General features: G+C 41.2%; 1 protein-coding gene across 1 annotated transcript in view; it reads right to left on the reverse strand.

Annotated features, from left to right (window-relative positions):
- LOC126183292 (uncharacterized) overlaps nt 1-21,406 on the reverse strand; it is a 151,729-nt gene that overhangs the window by 15,004 nt on the left and 115,319 nt on the right. The gene's annotated exons all lie outside the window — the stretch shown is intronic.

Here is a 21,406-nt window from a genome sequence, read left to right on the forward strand (position 1 = left end):
CACCCCTCCACTACTTTGCAAATACCATACACTAGATTGCGAATGTAGACAGTTGACTGTGCAGTACGTCCATTCATTGTTAATTTTAGAACATATACACCAAAGTATTCCAGACAGCATATTATGCCGATCTATACATTTCTAGCACTTCGATCATAGGGCGTAATTTACGTTTATGATTGTTCATTATGGAGACAAACTTCAAAAAGATAAAACTACTTCATTCTCCACAAAAAAAACACTTAGTGTCCCTATACATATGGGAGTCACAGAGCATTCTCGCATCTTTAGGATAACGTTAGAGATTAAAAGATCACCTCGCATTGTCTTTGACCAACCCTCACTGCAACAGTCACCAATTTAATTTGCAACTGGCCAGAAATAGACTGCTACATTCCACATCTTATGAAGGAACAGAGTGAGCCGAGTCCTCAACTGCTGTTCAGCAAAGACTGTTCTGCACCAATCAAAGTGCACAAAATCTCTCCAGATGCGTGAATGTTGAGGAGGTTAGCACCCCTTATCAGTGTATAGTAGACATGAATATGTTGTGATGATATAACAGACGCTTAGGAAGAACACAACACGTGGTTTTATGTATGATGAAGCTCAAGATGGGCACAGTTTGAAACATTTTACACAAATCAGCTGCACTATCTGTTCTATGACGTACACCCACACCACAAGTTTTTTATCCCACTCACTATGGTGACAGACTTTAAGAAGATAAAACTACTTCCTTGTATGGCAGAGAAAAAACACATAGACTGTTGGTCATAAAAGCACAATATAGCTTTCCAGCGTCCACTGTTCACACCCGATCATGGTTAAGAAATTATAGTATGCTCGCATCAGTACTATAGAATGGTCGTCAGCAATGCAGAATGGCTCTTACAAGGAAACAGACAAACGCATAACAGCAGTGTTTCACATGTGCAATTGCATGCCATACTATCACTAATTCCGTAAACAGGACATCTGTCAAGTAGATGTTTACACAAGAATTGCAGTACCTCACAAACGCCTGCCACTAACTTAGAATCATTATAGTTATGTAACTGAAGCCTCGATTTTATGACCCAAGACGTGGCAGGGGAATGGGGTATGTCACATAAATCTTTGTTTGTCCAGAGGAAGGCGCAGAAACAGGACAGATATGTTTCATCATCATCACACATGAGTTGTAAGTCCTCTGGTGACTGAGAGGTTTGCTGTTACCGATCGCAGGTAGATAATTCTCTAAGTCACCCACACACAGAACACAGAGTTGTATTCGAGTTCAATGCAGGTTATGCCACACAGTTGATACACCCAGACAGAACAAAGAGAAAAATGGTTAAAGGACCTGCAGCAACATCTCCCTCTTTCTAGAATGCATCACAGTCTACCATTCAATCATACCTCATTACGAGCCTATCTCAACAGACCATTCCATCAACTTTCTGTCACCCTTTAACGCAGATACAAATCAATTTACAGGCAGATGGTTCTCTTTTATCCAGGGAAGCATCAAAGACAGCAGTCAACTCGCAAGTATGACTATTACCTCAATAGAAATACTGTACAATGTTTTCAAACAGCGACTATTTGTTAGCTGACACTGCAGGTTTGTGATGGGCGGAAAATACAGAAAAGCATATTGTAAATACTGCTTGTTATGGCTCAGTCCTGCACAGGGTCAAAGATGCAATACATCTGTAATTGTATATTGCTGTCCCACAGCAGGTAATACAACACTCTTTAGCTAAGGACACATAGCAGCCAGTCGTTTGCTGGGTGGTAACACGCATTGGCTGCCACGTCACATAACACCGGCAGAGCCTGAGAAGTAGTGGCAGGCTTGGGCATGCATTAATCCTAAGCACACTTCATGTTGTGCACGCAATACCTCAGACATTCCCTCTCTGTGGCACATGAACCACGCCACGTGAAGTCAACAGCAGACCTGAAGCCACACTGCCTTTCTCCATGGGCCATCCATGACACACGCACAGTCACACAGAAAGGAGAGCAAATGCACTGCATCTGTAGAATACGTGATTGAATGTATTTGAGTACAGTGCTATACTATTCTGTCCACCAGAAAAATAGTGTATTTTCGATAGATGTTGAGTGCTCTACTACGTACACTTACAAGCAGCTTTAGAATACGTGGCGATAAGTGATGACATGATCGCATGGCCGTAAGTGACATAAAATTGCGAAAAAATTGACAGGAAAGTACGTATTAATTGAGGGCAAATACTCCGAAATGCTAGAGTACTTGCATATCTTTTTCTCGGTGCAGGACAGTTCTTGTACGTGAAAGCAACAAGAAGAATACGAGAAAAAGTTTACATGGAAACACCAAGAACTAGGGAAAAAGTTTGTTTTTCCTTCGACAGCGATACGACGGCTGGAATAGAATATTTAACGTGATTCACCACCAAATGTAGAGTAATATGCCGGATCACAAGCCCAAATGTGACCCCAAAGTTATCGGCAACCACCTCACAGATTTTTATAAAATGTTCTTAGTTATCCTTAGCTAAAGAGCGTTGCATTACGCGCTGTGGGACTGCAATATAAAACTGTAGAATGAATAGCATGTTTGATCCTCTGCAGGAATGATTAGATGTTTTAAACCATAACAAACAGTATTTACAATGAGCGTCACCGTACTCTCCGCCAATCACAACCTTGCAGTGTCAGCTAACAAACAGTTATTGTATGGCAACATTTTACTGTATGTCTATTGAGGTAATAGTGACACATGTGAGTTGACTGCTCTTTGATGTATTCCTGGAAGAGAGAGAGTCCTCTGCCTCTAAACTGACATGCATCTACCTTAAAGGATGATAGAAAGTGATGGAGTGATCGGTTGAGAGGTGCTTGTAACGCGGTAGACCGATGAAGTATTCTAGAGAGAGAGGGAGACGTTGAAACAGGTCAATTTAACCGTTTTTACGTTGTTTTATCGGGGTGTATCAGTTTTGTGGCATAACATGCATTCGACTCCTATACAATTGCGTGTTCTGTGTATGGCTGACTTAGAACACTACCTACCTGTGTTCCTTAACAGCAAACCTATCAATCATCAGAGGACTTCAAAATCAGGTGGGATTATGATAAAATATGTCCATTCTGTTTCGGCACCCTCCTCTAGATAACCGAAGACCTATGTGACGTACTCCACTTCCCTGCCACATCTTGGGTTATAAAATCAAGGCTTCAGTTTCATAACTATGGTGATTCTAAGTTAGTGGCAGGTGTTTGTGAGGTACTGCAATCCTTGTGTATAGATCTGCCTGAGAGATGTCCTGTTTATGGAGTTGGTGGTAGCATGGTGAGCAATTGCACATGCCAGTGCTGCTGCTATGCATTTATCTGTTTCCTTGTAAGAGGCATTCTCCATTAATGACGATCATTTCATACAGGACTGATGCAATCATAGTATAATTTCTCAACTGTGATCGGATGTAAACAGTGAACGCTATACACCCCTGGAAAGTTATACTGTGCTTGTATGACAAAGACTGTATGTATTTTTTCTTTAGTATAGAAGGAAGTAGTTTTATCTTCTTACAGTTGGTCACCATAGTGAGTGAGATAGAAGATTTGTGGGGTGAACGTATGTCAGATGCTGGACATTTATGTCCTGCATTAGAGTGCATGTGTTTATGTCCTTCGCTCATTTCTGTCTCTTAACAATACCTTCTTGGTAGTGAACTCACACACTAGAACTATACTTTAGAATTGAAAGCAGTTGATATATGTAATATGCTTCAAACTCCATCTGTCTGAAGCTTCATCATGCATAAAACCACACGTTTTCTTCTTCTTAACTGTTTGTTATATCATCACAATGTTTTCATATCTACTACACACTGATAAGGGGTGCTAATTTCCTTAACATCCACACACCTGGAGAGATTTTGTGCACTTGGATGGGTGCAGAACAGTCTTTGCTGAACAGCAGTTAAGGACTTGGCTCACTCTGTTCCTTCACAAGACATAGAATGTAGCAGTCTACTTTTGGTCAGCTGCAAATTAAATTGTTGGCAGTGTTGTAATGAGGGTTGGTGAAAGACAATGCGAGATGGTCTTTTAATCTGTAAGTTTGTCCTAAGGGTGTGAGAATGCTCTGTGGCTGCCATCCATATAGGGAGAGATGGGCAATCGTAATAATAAATTATGCTTTATGATCAAAGTGGTACAAGTATATAGATTGGTATAGGACACTGTCCGGTATACTCTGGTGTATATGTTCGAGAATTAACAATGAAGGACATACTTCACAGCCATCTATCTACATTCGCAATCTAATATATGGTACTCACAAGGTAGTAGAGGAGTAGAAATAGGGAAGCATGCAGCTGTGTCACTGGTCGGCATTGAAATTACTTAAAAACTAGTAAAATTGCCAAAGCTGATCGCATTATCAAGTGTGATGCATATTACAGTACATCAATGGTGTCTTTTCCATCCAATCTGTCCCCCGGTATGCTGTTGATTACCACAAAATGATTGACTGACAGCGATTGTTTGAGACAGAGAAAGAGTCTTGGTGGATGACTACCACTGAAACAGTTACTGCAGTATGAGGAATCAATTGAGACAGTACACCGAGATATCAGCTATCCCATCACTGTGAAAGATGAGTTTAAATGTAGTTGTCAGCCATCTTTGGACAGCTGTTTGGAAATGCTCCACAATGCTGCAAAACTCTTCCAGCTTCCATACGTTTCCACTGTCTTTTATTTTTATCATCCTATGTGTGTGATATGGGAGCAGCAGCATAATTCACACCATGAAATATCCAGCTATCAGTCAGAGCCAGTGAATGAAATCGTGTTAATTTCAGTTCAGAACCTGACACAGACCTCAAAGTCATGGCGGAAAAAAACAAAATGCATGGTGGTGTGCAAATCCGTAGTCATACACTGCTTGGATTTTTTACAGCAGCAAAAAAAAAAAAAAAAAAAAAAAAATGTATCAAATAACAAAACAAGGACCATCTCTTGCAGCTGATAGTCTGTGAGGTATGGTTCTCATTCAGGGGATCAATACCTGAATATTTAATAGGACTGCCGCATATGCTCAATGCCAGCACACTGATGGTTTTTGTTTTCGATATATATGGGATGTGGTAATACCTTATCGAGTTCTCTACCAGATGATAGTGGAGTTTTTATACTTCATGATTTTCTTTTCGGTTGGATGGTACAAAATAACGACGATAGAGAGAATGTTTGGGTGATAGACATGAGTGCACTGTGAGACACACATATCTCCTTCAGACTGTTGTACCTCTGTGTAGGTTGGACACACATTGCAATGCAGTGGCAAAATCCTCATCCTTTTCCCAGTTCCTATAACTGCTTGTACTGTCTTTTTCCACTGCTACCTCGTGTTGCAGGAGAAAGCTTTGTTTGGCAATGGCCTTACACATTGCAAACAGTTAGCAGAGCTATGACATGTTCCCATGTCCACCGAGTGGTCAAAACATGGTACTGTCGCATTAACTCAGTTCACCCTGTTTCTATATGGGTTGCAGAAGATGGTAGATATAGTGCTCACCAACTTCTGCTCGTTCCAACTTAAATTGGTACGATCACATGGAAAAAGCTGCAGGGACAAGGGAGGTGGGGGGGGGATGGGGGACAGAGACTGAGGAACAGTTACAAGATACAAAGGGACTGTCTAAAAAACTATGTCAGAGTTTTACTAAAACAGATAGTTTCAAAAAAAGGTGTCTCGTTTTGAGATATGAGAGTGCCACCAATATGATGCACTAGTGACCGTAACCATTAAAAGATATCTCCATACAAACAAATGCAGGTATGTGGTTGAACGGAAAGACAGGATTCCACATCACAGACAGCATTTCTACCAGAAAGCGTAACACTATAGGTCTGTGTATTGGTCATAGGATTTTGTACATTTTTTATGACCTCAATCCACTGTTGCATTTTTAAAGTGATAGCACACCATCTACTGTATGTGGTCATTCTCAATCAACCATCATCTTCCCTCGCCTATAATGTGCAGTGGGTATATCGCAGAACCTCTGATAAGGCATCGGGACAGACTGTGTTACAAATACTGTTTTTTAGCGTGAGAAATATGTAGTGGCGGCATGAGGGAGTTGCAAATACCTGCTTTATACAACATTCTTTAGCCGAATTACGTTCTGAATTCGGTGATTTTATTACAAGCTTACACCGCTGACGACATGCACCCGCACCTTTGGTCTGTTAATAAACACCCCAGCAATCACTGTCTGTATTCCATGTCACGGTATTTGTGTGGCAAACCACTTCATTCAGAGGCACTGCCATATCTCGATTTATAAAGCTTGTATAGTTTTTAACACGGATATCGTTAGTGATGCTTGTATATGCTGGTAGAACCAAGACCACTTTTTATGAAGGGTGGCAGTAACATAACCATTACAATCGTGATTTTAACAGCTGGTCGCTTATACAACGATTACATCTCTCTTCGTAAGACACACACGTAGCACTCGCAAGAAAAACAAATGAGACATGTCCATTCATCACGGATTTTCGCTCAGTATTGTTTGGTGTCACCAGCATTCAGTTACTGGCGAAGTATTATACTTAGTAGGGTGTGTGTGAGAGATTCACTGTGATCAGCATGCTTATAAAGTATGTGGACTGTGGTCAGTGTTCCGACATGTGCAAAGAAATTGACTATGTCGTAAGGATGGTATGGATTTGATATGGAAAAAAGTGATTTCAACACATCGATAGCTGTAGGGGAATGAAACATTCTTTTACGCTGAAAATTATGTCCAGTCATAGGAAGAATATGGATATTTGTATTTACACAGCCACTGTCGTCATGAAGCAGTATTTTCGATACTTTGCTCATTGTTGAATGTCTTCAGATTGAGGCTGCAGTCGTTAATATTTAATTGTAAGTACAGTAATTAATATGTGGCTGGTTTCCTAGGACGAGTATGACTGGGTGCTGGGGGCCTGTGGCCAAGTTAGCCTGTGGCCAGATTTATTGACATTTTTGGCTTGTGGTGGGAGCTTCCCAAACTGGAGAGGTTGGAGTACAAGAATGCACCTGACCTGTGTCGCCCTCTAGGCAGGTGAATAGTAAACCAATACTCGGTATGTGTTGGGCAGCCTTCATGATCACATATGTTCCCCACGGAAATCTGAGAAGATCCAATATGGACATGTATTTGCACTGGACAATTATTCCTTCCCATGTTGAATGCTTCTTTATTTGGTTGAGAGAACATCAGTTGTGGTGCGTGCTGTGTGCCTCTACAGCGTGACAAACAGGTGGAAGAAACATATGCTGCTTCTCCAGACATGAGAAGCGAGTTAGTTGATTTTGTAAAGTACAAGGATGATTTGAAATCTGTTATATCATTGACATGGGTATTCGTTAAAAAATACAAGTGGAATTACCAGTCTCATCTATTTTTTTAGAGTTTCCACGTAAGGAGCTTCACAGACGAGCTAAGTTTCTAGTTACTTAGTGTCGTCGTAACTGCCGCCTGCTTCACGTCTGCTGTGCAGCGAGCTACCTTAATTTAAGTATTAACTGTATTTTTCTTACTTGTCACTTCTTCTTCCGTGTGTATTTGCTTTTAGGAAGCTTTAATTTTCGAGTGCTCTTAATAGTGTTCCATAGATTTCGTGTTTGTTTTGAATACAGTCAGAGAGAGTCCCTTTAGTCAGCCATAGTGCCAGTAGTGTCAGTGTCGTCGTAACTGCCGCCTGCTTCACGTCTGCTGTGCAGCGAGCTACCTTAATTTAAGTATTAACTGTATTTTTCTTGCTTGTCACTTCTTCTTCCGTGTGTATTTGCTTTTAGGAAGCTTTAATTTTCGAGTGCTCTTAATAGTGTTCCATAGATTTCGTGTTTGTTTTGAATACAGTCAGAGAGAGTCCCTTTAGTCAGCCATAGTGCCAGTAGTGTCAGTGTCGTCGTAACTGCCGCCTGCTTCACGTCTGCTGTGCAGCGAGCTACCTTAATTTAAGTATTAACTGTATTTTTCTTACTTGTCACTTCTTCTTCCGTGTGTATTTGCTTTTAGGAAGCTTTAATTTTCGAGTGCTCTTAATAGTGTTCCATAGATTTCGTGTTTGTTTTGAATACAGTAAGAGAGAGTCCCTGTAGTCAACCATAGTGCCAGTAGTGCTAGAGTTTGTTTTCAATACAGTCCAGAGACAGGTAGTGCCATTTTCATTGTTTTCTACAAGTGGCTAGCAACCACAGTTTAGTGAATAAGCAGCCGCCTTTAGTGAATTAGCAGTCTAGTTAAAGGTTGATTAACTCTCTTCAGTAAATTGTTTCCTTAGGATGGATAGGATGTGTGACTGCTGTGTACGGACGCAAAAGGAGCTGGCCAATGTTCGCGAACAGCTGAGCGTGTTGATGGCCGCGGTCAGCTGTCTTCAGGCTGCTGCCTCGGAGTGTAGCGGCAGTGGGGAGTCTGGTGCGTCGCAAGGTACACCCCAGGTGTTACATGCTTCACCCACTGTCCCTGCTGTCGAGACATCTTCGCGGGTACCGGGCGCGGTTGGGCCACCCTCTCCCCAAGGGGAGTGGCGGGTTCAGCGGCGTTCGCGGCGCACGAGGCGGAAGGTCAATGTGGAGGCTGGCCGTGTGGCATCGCCCGCTCTGCCTGTGAGGGGACATGTGGCTGCTCCTTCAGCAAGGTCCGAGCAGGCACACGGGGGGAGGGGTTTATTAGTTATTGGGAGCTCCAACGTTAGGCGGGTGATGGAGCCCCTTAGGGAAATAGCGAGAAGGTCGGGGAAGAAGGCCAGTGTTCACTCTGTCTGCTTGCCGGGGGGTCTCATCCGAGATGTGGAGGAGGCCCTACCGGCGGCGATAGAGAGCACTGGGTGCACCCGACTGCAAATTGTTGCTCATGTCGGCACCAATGACTCCTGCCGTCTGGGTTCAGAGGTCATCCTCAGTTCGTACAGGCGGTTGGCGGAATTGGTGAAGGCGGAAAGCCTCGCTCGCGGGGTGGAATCAGAGCTAACTATTTGTAGTATCGTTCCCAGAACCGATCGCGGTCCTCTGGTTTGGAGCCGAGTGGAAGGCTTAAACCAGAGGCTCAGACGATTCTGCGGAGATCTGGGGTGCAAATTTCTCGACCTCCGCTATCGGGTGGAGAAATGTAGGGTCCCCCTGAATAGGTCAGGCGTGCACTACACGCCGGAAGCGGCTACAAGGGTAGCGGAGTACGTGTGGAGTGCACATGGGGGTTTTTTAGGTTAGAGAATCCCCTCCCTAGGCCCGACAAGACGCCTCCTGAGACGCGGCAAGATAGGAGTAGGCAAAATGCAACAGGGAATAACAATATTAATGTGCTAATAGTAAACTGCAGGAGCGTCTATAGAAAGGTCCCAGAACTGCTCTCATTAATAAACGATCACAACGCCCATATAGTACTAGGGACAGAAAGTTGGCTGAAACCAGACGTAAACAGTAACGAAATCCTGAACTCAGATTGGAATGTATACCGCAGAGACAGGCTGAACAGTGAAGGGGGAGGCGTGTTTATAGCGGTAAGAAGTGCAATAGTATCGAAGGAAATTGACGGACATCCGAAATGTGAAATGATTTGGGTGAAGGTCGCGGTTAAAGCAGGCTCAGACATGGTAATTGGATGTCTCTATAGGCCCCCTGGCTCAGCAGCTGTTGTGGCTGAGCACCTGAAGGATAATTTGGAAAATATTTCGAGTAGATTTCCCCACCATGTTATAGTTCTGGGTGGAGATTTTAATTTGCCGGACATAGACTGGGAGACTCAAACGTTCATAACGAGTGGCAGGGACAAAGAATCCAGTGAAATTTTTTTAAGTGCTTTATCTGAAAACTACCTTGAGCAGTTAAACAGAGAACCGACTCGTGGCGATAACATATTAGACCTTCTGGTGACAAACAGACCCGAACTATTTGAAAAAGTTAACGCAGAACAGGGAATCAGTGATCATAAAGCGGTTACGGCATCGATGATTTCAGCCGTAAATAGGAATATTAAAAAGGGTAGGAAGATTTTTCTGTTTAGAAAAAGTGACAAAAAGCAGATTTCAGAGTACCTGTTGGCTCAACACAAAAGTTTTGTCTCAAGTACTGATAGTGTTGAGGATCAGTGGACAAAGTTCAAAACCATCGTACAATATGCGTTAGATGAGTATGTGCCAAGCAAGATCGTAAGAGATGGAAAAGAGCCACCGTGGTTCAACAACCGAGTTAGAAAACTGCTGCGGAAGCAAAGGGAACTTCACAGCAAACATAAACATAGCCAAAGCCTTGCAGACAAACAAAAATTACGCGAAGCGAAATGTAGTGTGAAGAGAGCTATGAAGAGGCGTTCAATGAATTCGAAAGTAAAGTTCTATGTACTGACTTGGCAGAAAATCCTAAGAAATTTTGGTCTTATGTCAAAGCGGTAGGTGGATCAAAACAAAATGTCCAGACACTCTGTGACCAAAATGGTACTGAAACAGAGGATGACAGACTAAAGGCCGAAATACTAAATGTCTTTTTCCAAAGTTGTTTCACAGAGGAAGATTGCGCTGTAGTTCCTTCTCTAGATTGTCGCACAGATGACAAAATGGTAGATATCGAAATAGACGACAGAGGGATAGAGAAACAATTAAAATCGCTCAAAAGAGGAAAGGCCTCTGGACCTGATGGGATACCAGTTCAATTTTACACAGAGTACGCGAAGGAACTTGCCCCCCTTCTTGCAGCGGTGTACCGTAGGTCTCTAGAAGAGCGTAGCGTTCCAAAGGATTGGAAAAGGGCACAGGTCATCCCCGTTTTCAAGAAGGGACGTCGAACAGATGTGCAGAACTATAGACCTATATCTCTAACGTCGATCAGTTGTAGAATTTTGGAACACGTATTGTGTTCGAGTATAATGACTTTTCTGGAGACTAGAAATCTACTCTGTAGGAATCAGCATGGGTTTCGAAAAAGACGGTCATGTGATACCCAGCTCGCGCTATTCGTCCACGACTCAGAGGGCCATAGACACGGGTTCCCAGGTAGATGCCGTGTTTCTTGACTTCCGCAAGGCGTTCGATACAGTTCCCCACAGTCGTTTATTGAACAAAGTAAGAGCATATGGACTATCAGACCAATTGTGTGATTGGATTGAGGAGTTCCTAGATAACAGGACGCAGCATGTTATTCTCAATGGAGAGAAGTCTTCCGAAGTAAGAGTAATTTCAGGTGTGCCGCAGGGGAGTGTCATAGGACCGTTGCTATTCACAATATACATAAATGACCTGGTGGATGACATCGGAAGTTCACTGAGGCTTTTTGCAGATGATGCTGTGGTGTATCGAGAGGTTGTAACAATGGAAAATTGTACTGAAATGCAGGAGGATCTGCAGCGAATTGACGCATGGTGCAGGGAATGGCAACTGAATCTCAATGTAGACAAGTGTAATGTGCTGCGAATACACAGAAAGATAGATCCTTTATCATTTAGCTACAAAATAGCAGGTCAGCAACTGGAAGCAGTTAATACCATAAATTATCTGGGAGTACGCATTAGGAGTGATTTAAAATGGAATGATCATATAATGTTGATTGTCGGTAAAGCAGATGCCAGACTGAGATTCATTGGAAGAATCCTAAGGAAATGCAATCCGAAAACAAAGGAAGTAGGTTACAGTACGCTTGTTCGCCCACTGCTTGAATACTGCTCAGCAGTGTGGGATCCGTACCAGATAGGGTTGATACAAGACATAGAGAAGATCCAACGGAGAGCAGCGCGCTTCGTTACAGGATCATTTAGTAATCGCGAAAGCGTTACGGAGATGATAGATAAACTCCAGTGGAAGACTCTGCAGGAGAGACGCTCAGTAACTCGGTACGGGCTTTTGTCAAAGTTTCGAGAACATACCTTCGCCGAAGAGTCAAGCAGTATATTGCTCCCTCCTACGTATATCTCGCGAAGAGACCATGAGGATAAAATCAGAGAGATTAGAGCCCACACAGAGGCATACCGACAATCCTTCTTTCCACGAACAATACGAGACTGGAATAGAAGGGAGAACCGATAGAGGTACTGAAGGTACCCTTCGCCACACACCGTCAGGTGGCTTGCGGAGTATGGATGTAGATGTAGATGTAGATGTTTGCAGCATGTACCACCTCGCTGAAGTTTTGGGTTTCCAGAGATATAATTTCCACTCTTTATCTTCGTAATTACACTGTGCAAGCGATCGGTAGCATATTGCTATGTGGCTAATATCGAGAACTATCGCAAAAATTGTATGATATTCTGGCAAACCATGGGAAACTACATATGTTCTTCTAATCCCATAGTCCGCAGACGACTGTAGAAAGCATGGCAGCAAGCAAGTAAGCAAGTCAGGGCTGGAAACAATAATGCCTTTGACCAGAGGAACTAGCCCAACTAGTTCAGAGAGTGACCACTATCTGTGGAGGGAGCTCTGATTGCGCATGAGACCAGCATGTGCGGCAGGCAGTTATCTTGTGACAGTTGACCGCGGTGGATGGCCGAACAACCTTGTGGGAAATAACTAGTGCTGCAACTACATATACGATGAATATGCTTATGTTTTTGGGATCTGTCTGTATTCGCGGTATATGTATGAGTGTTTGGTGGTCGATAGCTGCATGCAGGCTGCAGAAGTGACAATTTTTTATGGTGCAGGATACGAATTGTGTTTACTACATCGATACTGTATGGTGATACAATCGTTTGTGGTGATATAGCCCGGTTAGAGAGCGGTTTCACTCCGAAGAATTCAAGGTTTCCTCAACAGGAGCAGAGCAGTGTAATTGAGGAAGTGTTTTTGGCTATAGTTTGCATATTCCAAGATCTCTAGACCACTTTTTCAGGGTTTAACTGTCAGTGCAATATGATTGCTGTATGTTTTCTCGATCTGTACAAAACAGTTTTGCTGCTCAAAGTCTCGTTATTTGTCCCTCTACAGAAAATGGCAGACAGTGCTCCCACACCGGCAGCGGCAGCAGTTTGGCTGGTGAATTCAGCAGGAACCAATCAGAATGCTCAATTCACGGGAAGTCCCACGATGTAAGAGTCACAAGACATCCTTTGTGCAGGGCACAGGAGCCTCTACAGATTGGTTTGAACAAAAGAGGGGCTAGGTATCTATGGAAAGTTTCATGACCTCAGAGAGTCTTCTTTGTTTGTTTGAGTGTTCAGAGATAAGTCCAAGCAGACCATCCTCCTTTGGTCTGGACAGGCGGGATGCTGTCCCTTCCCCCACTGTGGTGGCTTTAGAGTATCTCTAGACCAGAACTGTAGGACATCGAAAATTCACCGAAAATATCAGCCACTTTTCTCGTCTTTAAGACACTGCTTCGAATTCTGTTCGTGTTTTTTCCATGATCTGTTGTGGGATTCGAAATATGAACTGGTAACTGTTCTGGTTTTGCCGGCCGCAGTGGCCGTGCGGTTATAGGCGCTGCAGTCTGGAACCGCGAGACCGCTACGGTCGCAGGTTCGAATCCTGCCTCGGGCATGGATGTGTGTGATGTCCTTAGGTTAGTTAGGTTTAAGTAGTTCTAAGTTCTATGGGACTAACGACCTCAGAATTTGAGTCCCATAGTGCTCAGAGCCATTTTGTTCTGGTTTTCCCATCTGTACTTAAACACCAGTGTGTGCTTCGAGAAGTAAGGAAAAAGGAAAATAACGTCCCTGACTCCAGCAGAAAACATAAGCTAAGACCACTCAACATTTCAGAAAAGTCATGAAAACCACAGTAGCTGTAGGACTCAGAAATTTCTCTCTCTGGCAGTGCCTTCCAACAAGCAGCGAAAACTCGAAAAGTGGCGAGTGTCCAGTTTTTAGAGTTACATAGAGATATTTATTTCGACTTCCCAATATCGTCGCTTTGATGTGTAAAATAGTATATTTCAGTTGATATCGGTTTTTGGATATAATTCCCACAAAAGCATGTGAGATGTCTCAGGCAGGTTTCACAAGTGTGCAGCTATCTTTTTAGAGTCTGTGTTCAAGTGTGGCTGTTTACATCGCAAAACTGAAGCGAACTACTGTGCAGCGATCTTTTTGAAAATGTATTTATAGACATATTCAATTGGGTTTAGTAACTTCTGAAGCAGATGCTGCTGTGGCATTTCCCACAAAAGGGCACAAAGTGTCTCAGGGATGGCTTCACAAGTGTGCTGCGATCTTTTTTTTTTACAGTCCGTATTCAAGTGCGGTAGTAGTGGTATTCCTCGGAATAATACGCGTAATTACATCACAAATTGTTTAAATATTCTTGTGTCATCTGCACAGCTCTCTCTCTCTCTCTCTTTGTGCAGTGGTATATTTAGTTCCTTTGGCATCTTCCAGTTACGTACAGTATGTGAGAATATTCTGCACATTGCTTAAACATCAAATGTACTAATTCCTGAAACAGTTTGTGTTCAATGACTAGAGGTATCCGTGAACCAGGGGTGAGAAGAGGAAGGCTGCAGGTATTTCCAATGGAACAGGGAGCACTTAGTGCAGCCACCCTGCAGTTACCACGTTCCAGTACATGGCCTCTATCAGTAGATGTGGAGACTCCAGGGTGAATGTCTTGCCTCTTGCACTTCGGAAGACTGACTGGATTTTTATCGAATGATCTGCAGTTACAGAACACTCATTTATCAGCATGAGTTATGAACTGTAACTTAGCCCTATCCTACTACATCTTCAATATTTGATGAAGGGTATTCATCTCCTTCATACATTCATCAAATATAATTCCTTTCCAAACATTGTGTAGGTGGCTAGACACACTCAGCTGCATGACTACAGCAAACATACCCATCGAACTCATCCTTCTCCAGCACAGACATCTCATCCATTGAACACATAGTATACAGTAAGCAATTATATGTGTCCTCCCACTCCAGCAGCTAGACACATGGACTATGTTACAGGAAAGGAAGGGAGGGGAGGGAGGGAGGGATGGCCAACAGCTCCCTCTGGTGATGGTGTTGTGAGCTAAGTCAGTTGGACTCCAGACCTCAAGGTTAACACACTGGAGGAGCTACTGCCAATGACAACTAAAATTGTTTAAATAAACAATGCATAAAAAATACTTATGTCTATTGTATCCGACAGCACAGCACAGACTGAGTCCTTTTCCCACCAATTTCCTGATGGAGAATGGAGAGGAGGGGAGGAGGCAGGAGAGGGGAGGGGGTTGAGTTAGGTTAGTGGAGGGAGCTCAAATAACCTCTTTTCCCGCCAAAATTTGAAATTCGCTCCATGACATCACTGCGACATTGCCACATCTTTAGGTGTCATCTTGGATCCACCATTTTGAATAAATCTGGCAACATGCAGAGTGGGGCGACCCACAGATTGTCCCAATACTCAGGATACCTCTTCAGGAATTCAAAATGAAATTATTGAAATTTGTGGTAATGCTATTCAATCAGAAGTCCTTAAAACGGGCAAAGAAGCAGTTTTTTTACTGTACTGGCTGATGAAATAGGAGACATGGCACGATGAGAGGAACTAGTGTTTCGCTTATGATATGTAGATTCCTCATCTGGAAAATCGATCAACAGGGGGATTTTCTTGAATTTATCTACATAGATGTTTCAGCTCAATCACTGGCAACAACGATTACAACGTACCTAATATCTTATAACTTGTATATGAATAAATTTATTGGGCACGGCTTTGATGGCGCTGCAGTGATGAGCGGCTTGTTATAAGTGTGACAACAATACTTGCAGAATGATACCCAAAAGCGTAATTCATCCACTTAGAGACAACATTTTCAAGAAAACTGCAGAACAATTAACTCTTCTCATTCGACGCTTACCTCCCTTTTTGAGATGCAGTGGACTGAAAATCATTTGGCTGTTGAAGGGTTTGCAGAAATGCTTCCAATAATACACGCAATACTTGAGACACTTCAAGACGCTGCTAGTACAGATGTCGCCACTCAAGCAGACCAACTGCAGAACGCCTTATAAAACAGCCAGTTTACTGTGTCGTTAGCTATATTAAGAAAGGTTTTCTCACAGAGCAATGCATGAGGTCACTGTGGACTTCACCAACACTTGAAGCTAAGCGAAAACAATAAAAACTACTTTGCAAAACAGTCGGAATGAAAGTCATTTCTCAATCATTTGCGAACAGGCAAAACAGAAAGGTCCAACTGAAAGTTGCTCCAAGATTGACTGGAAGACAAACCCAGGTCCAAAAAAAAAAAAAAAGGTTCAAATGGCTCTGAGCACTATGGGACTGAACTGCTGTGGTCATCAGTCCCCTAGAACTTAGAACTACTTAAACCTAACTAACCTAAGGACATCACACACATCCATGCCCGAGGCAGGATTCGAACCTGCAACCATATCGGTCGCGCGGTTCCAGACTGTAGCGCCTAGAACCGCTCGGCCACTCCGGCCGGCAGACAAACCCAGGACAAACTGCCAAAATGTATTACCGCCGAATCGTTCTCTAGCCTTTTATTGAACATGTGATTACAGAACTCAATACTCGTTTTAAACCACATGAAGAAACGATCGAAGAGATTCACTTTCTTTTCCCTGAGAAAACTAGTATGACTCCAGACCAAAGGAATTTTTAAAAAGATGGCACGAATATTTCTGTGTGAAAATGAAAGCACAGTAATTCTGTGTGAGTATCAGATATCACTGGAAAACTTTAGACCAAAAACCTGCCACTGCAATAGAAACTATTGATTAGTGCAATGAACATTTTTCTCGTTGATAAAAAAGCTTCTCATCATTTAACTCACATCCCACTGACTACTGCGACCTGCGGCTAAAAACTTAAATCAGAAAGAAAATGGAAGATGACAGCCTTACTGCTCTTGCTCTAATGCATGTTCATTTCGATCTGGCAGTGCAACTTGGTTCCAAACAAATTATAAATAAGTTGGCAATAAGATGTAAAAGGTTAAATGCTTTAAAGTGAAACCATTTTTGTTATTTATTAAATTACATTAACTTATGACCTACAGTTATACCCAAATGATGACATGTCACAAACTTAAATATAAACAAATCGTACTGTAATAATATCGTAATATTTTCTTATATAATACAATTATATAATTTAACAACATGTAAATACTTACAACTTCAGATTTGTTTCTTTTGTCATCCATAAGTATCTTATTACATACATATTTTTTATCTGAAGGTGCCTAGATCAATTAGTGCTTTTTAGTGGCAGTTAGTGTAAGACAAGAATTGCTATCTGTGGTGATTTCAACAAAGTAATGGCAAACACATACAGGCCAGTTGCTAGGACATTTTTGAATATGCTAAGGTCATTAGATCTCTATTGTACAAATAACCGTGACACATGTAAGAATGCCTGCATAGACAATATTGTTGCGAATTTCCATAGGGAAGATTTTACAGTCAGACTTGCAGGAAGTGGACTTGCAGAGCATGAACCACTACTGCTTACACTCCGTAAGAGGCTTAAAATTGAAGAACCTAAAGTAGTAATGCTATGATGGCAAAAGGGAGAATATATATGTACGTTTGTTGATAGATTAGGAAGTGCAGATTGGGACTGTATATATAATTGTCAATCTGGAAAAATGGAAGCTGAAATTATCTTTGATAACTTCTTTAAAAAGTACACAGATTTATGGTATTCTTGCTCACCAGTAAAAAAATTAGATATCCAAATGATATGAAAAAGAAAAGTCTGAATTGTTTTACAGAAGAGCTAGCAGAAATTAGAGGAAACACATATATGCTGTACCAGATGCAAAAGCAAACCGCTAACCAAGGAGCAGAACAGAGAGTGAACATTCATAGGTCATATCTGAAATGCAAAAAAAGTCTACAAAGCAAAACTTCTTTGGGCAAAAAAGCAAGCAGTGGAAAACAATGTAGAAAGGGCTCTCGGTAAATGCAAGGCAGCATGACAAATAGTAAAAAAAGAGAATACACCAAAATGTACAGAAACAGCTCTGCTTGAACCTGAGGCATTAAATCAGTGCTTTTTAAACTCAGTTAAAGAAATAAGTAACAGTATTAAAGCAACAAATTCATCTGCAATGGACCTTGCCGGAACACCACAGCCTGTTAACCCGGTATTTCAATGGAGATCTGGCTCACCTGATGTTATAAAAGCTGTATACAAATTTTCAGGTTCTCAAAGTATGGACTGTTATTTGTTATGAAATAACATGATTAAAAAGACAATACACTCAATTGCCCAACAATTAGCTTTTATTTTTAATAAACGTGTAGAATCTGGAGTTTTTCCTGATGCACTTAATGTGTCAAAAGTTGTCCCAGACTTTAAAAAAGGGGACAAACATCTTCCCCAAAGCTAAAGACCAGTCTCCATTGTCCCAATATCCTCAAAGATATTTGAGGCACTGATACACACACAAATAAGCAGCTTCTTTGAAAAACACAATATCCTGTGTAACAATCAGTTTGGTTATTGCAAGGAGAAACACACAACAGGGGCAATCTTGGAAATCGTTGACAAAACCTTAGCAGCTTTTGAAAACAGTAGCATGGTCTAACTGGTATTATGTGCTCTAAGCAAAGCTTTCGATTGCATTCCTGTTGACGTACTACTGGGGAAACTAGAGTTTTATGGGGTGAGAGGGAGCACTTTAGCAGTGATAAATTCTTATTTAAGTAGCCGAAAACAATTCACTTCAGTGAGAAATGTAAATTCTTCCATAATGGAAATAAGCACAGGTGAACCACAAGGGTCTATCCTTGGACCCTTCTCCTTCATTGTAGCTAATAATGAATTACCTAAAAACATAGCCCACCCCATCGAGTGTTATGCTACTTACCCCACATCAGAATATTTCAGATCTGAATAGCCTTTCAAAAGAAAGACTTGATAAGGCCATGGACTGGTTTGCAGCCAACAAGCTCCTGTGCAATCCTGATAAAACCCAACAACTTTAAATAGGAATATCAAATTAAGTAGGCAACAAGTCGGTAAAACTCTTAGGTATTCACATTGACTCAAAACTCTATTGCGAGGAACATGTCAATCACATATGTGAAAAAAATATCTTGGGTGGCATACCTCATCTTGAAACTAAGGGAGATAGTCAGCTTGGAGCACCTTAGGGTGACATACTTTGGGCTATTCCAGCCAAATATTTCATATGGTACTCATGGGGGTACTCCCCTCACATCAAGAACATCTTGAAATTACAAAAAAAAGTCTTACACATAATATGTAGAAGAGGTTATAGGGAGCACTGTTGTCCTCTTTTTTCCAGACTCACAATACTCACAATTATAAATTTATACATCTATGTGTCTGTACTCTATATTAAAAATAATATTTCAGAATTTATTGCCAGAAGGGAAATACATGAACACAACATCAGGGCTAAGGGTAATTTAGACACACCGTGCCAAGGATTAGCAAGAACAGGACATTCCCACAAAGTAAACCCACTCAAAATGTTCAATAAAGTGCTAATTCATGTTCAGTCTATGGATATAATTTTTTTTTAATTAAGTGGTACAGCTGTCTGTCAGATCATCCATTCTGTGACATTAAAGAATTCTTTGAGATGCCTGAGGACGATATTAGCATTTAAAAGTTGTCTGTAGTTAAACATATTATTGTGTGCTGTGGTTAATCGTGTGTAATTTCATAGTGTACACAAAAACAATACAATACTATATTATATTATAGTATAGCTTATTGCATTAAATTTTAGAAGCTTTCCTGGTGTAATTTTGTACACTGTCATTCTTAAAACGTATTCTACAATGTACTGACACTAGTTTATTTTATTATTCTGTATGTACTACTACATCCTGCATGATGAAGCCAATATCATTGTAAAATGATCTATGGTGAATAAAATTCTTGATTCTTACCAGCACTTTCACTTGCATGTGATGTGGATTCTGATGTGCTTATGGGACTTTTTTTTTTAATTTCCAGTTGACTGATTTTATTGGGGGTAAACAACAGCATCTGTTTACAGTGTGAACGAAGTTATGGACAAAATATACTTTACCTTCCTAAAGCCCAGTGATGGACACCTCCCCCCCCCCTTTTGAAAGCTATAGGTACATCACTGCTTATGGCTCCATGCATGTGGTTTGTTTTCCATGGTTTTACTGTTCAGCACAAGTCAATTTTTTTTAGAATTATGTTGCTTTACTATTATTTAACTATTCACAGGCACCTTGATAGAGGGCATGCCACTGTTTTGACATCACATTTTCTCTCTTGTCAACAATGTTAGCAATGGCTTCAGTTCACCTTAGATTCCTGTAAGCTCTACACCAGGGGTGGCCAACTTGATTATACCCATGAGCTGCTGTTTACTGAAAAAACGTAGTTCCATCTACCACTTACATATTTTTTGAAATTTTAAATGAAACAGTATAGCTCAGTGTATAGTTATGTAGTATTTTTTTATTTTATTAAGAGAGATAACATAAAACTGAAAATTGTTCTTACTGACTTCTTGTTAATAGTAGCGTGAGCACTGTATCTGAGCATCTTCCGCTAGATTGTGAAATCACGTTTGTAGCTGGATATTGCCAACCTTAAAGAATCCAAAGTATGAGCATCTGTGAAGTAATAACAGTGTTTACTTTTTGTTTGTTTTACACAGGGAAATGCTGATTCACTTAAATATGTTGAACCGAAACAGGAACATCAGTTGTTCAATACATTTCTTCAAATGTGGATATTCCTCATTGGAAACCAATGCCCAGAAATCTAGAGCAAAGGACGGAAATGTTTTTAGAAATATATCGCAGTGCAGAGTAATAATTTCCTTTGCAGTATCATGTGGTCAATTTGAAAGATAACTGCCAATTTTTTAGCCATTTTATAGATGTCACTATGATAAATGGAATTATTAAACGGATAACTGATGAATTCCACCAACTTCTCAATTTTTTTTTCTTTTCTCTGAAGCAAATTTCAAAGTCTGATACCGTTGCCTTAATTTCTGCCATGTACTTGTTAGGAATGAAACTGTAGGTAGGATGTTTTTCCATATGATCTTTGATGTTTACAAATTGCTGAAAGATTTTTTTCTTGATGTCAACTATCATAGGCGCTGTTTGACTTTGGAACGCCGCAGTAGACCTCATAATTTCTGCTACTGTTTTATTCTTGCCTTGTGATTCCAGATTTAATGTGCTCAGTTTTTTGGTAAAATCTGCTGGAAATGCTAAATCACGGCAGTCTAAATTTCGTAGTTGCTGATAATAATCACTTCTCTCTTCACGAAATTTTATTATTTTGTCCAATAGATCTCGAAACCTTTGCAAAAACTTGTTTTGACTCAGCTACCTAATGTCAGTGTGCAATGCCAAATCTGGATCCTTCACATCTAATTGCTGTTTAAAGAGCCGCATTTGGAGAGATTTTCCTTTTATAGAATTTACAATCCTGAAACAA

This window comes from Schistocerca cancellata, chromosome 4 (genome assembly GCF_023864275.1).
Source record: "Schistocerca cancellata isolate TAMUIC-IGC-003103 chromosome 4, iqSchCanc2.1, whole genome shotgun sequence".
NCBI lineage: Eukaryota > Metazoa > Arthropoda > Insecta > Orthoptera > Acrididae > Schistocerca > Schistocerca cancellata.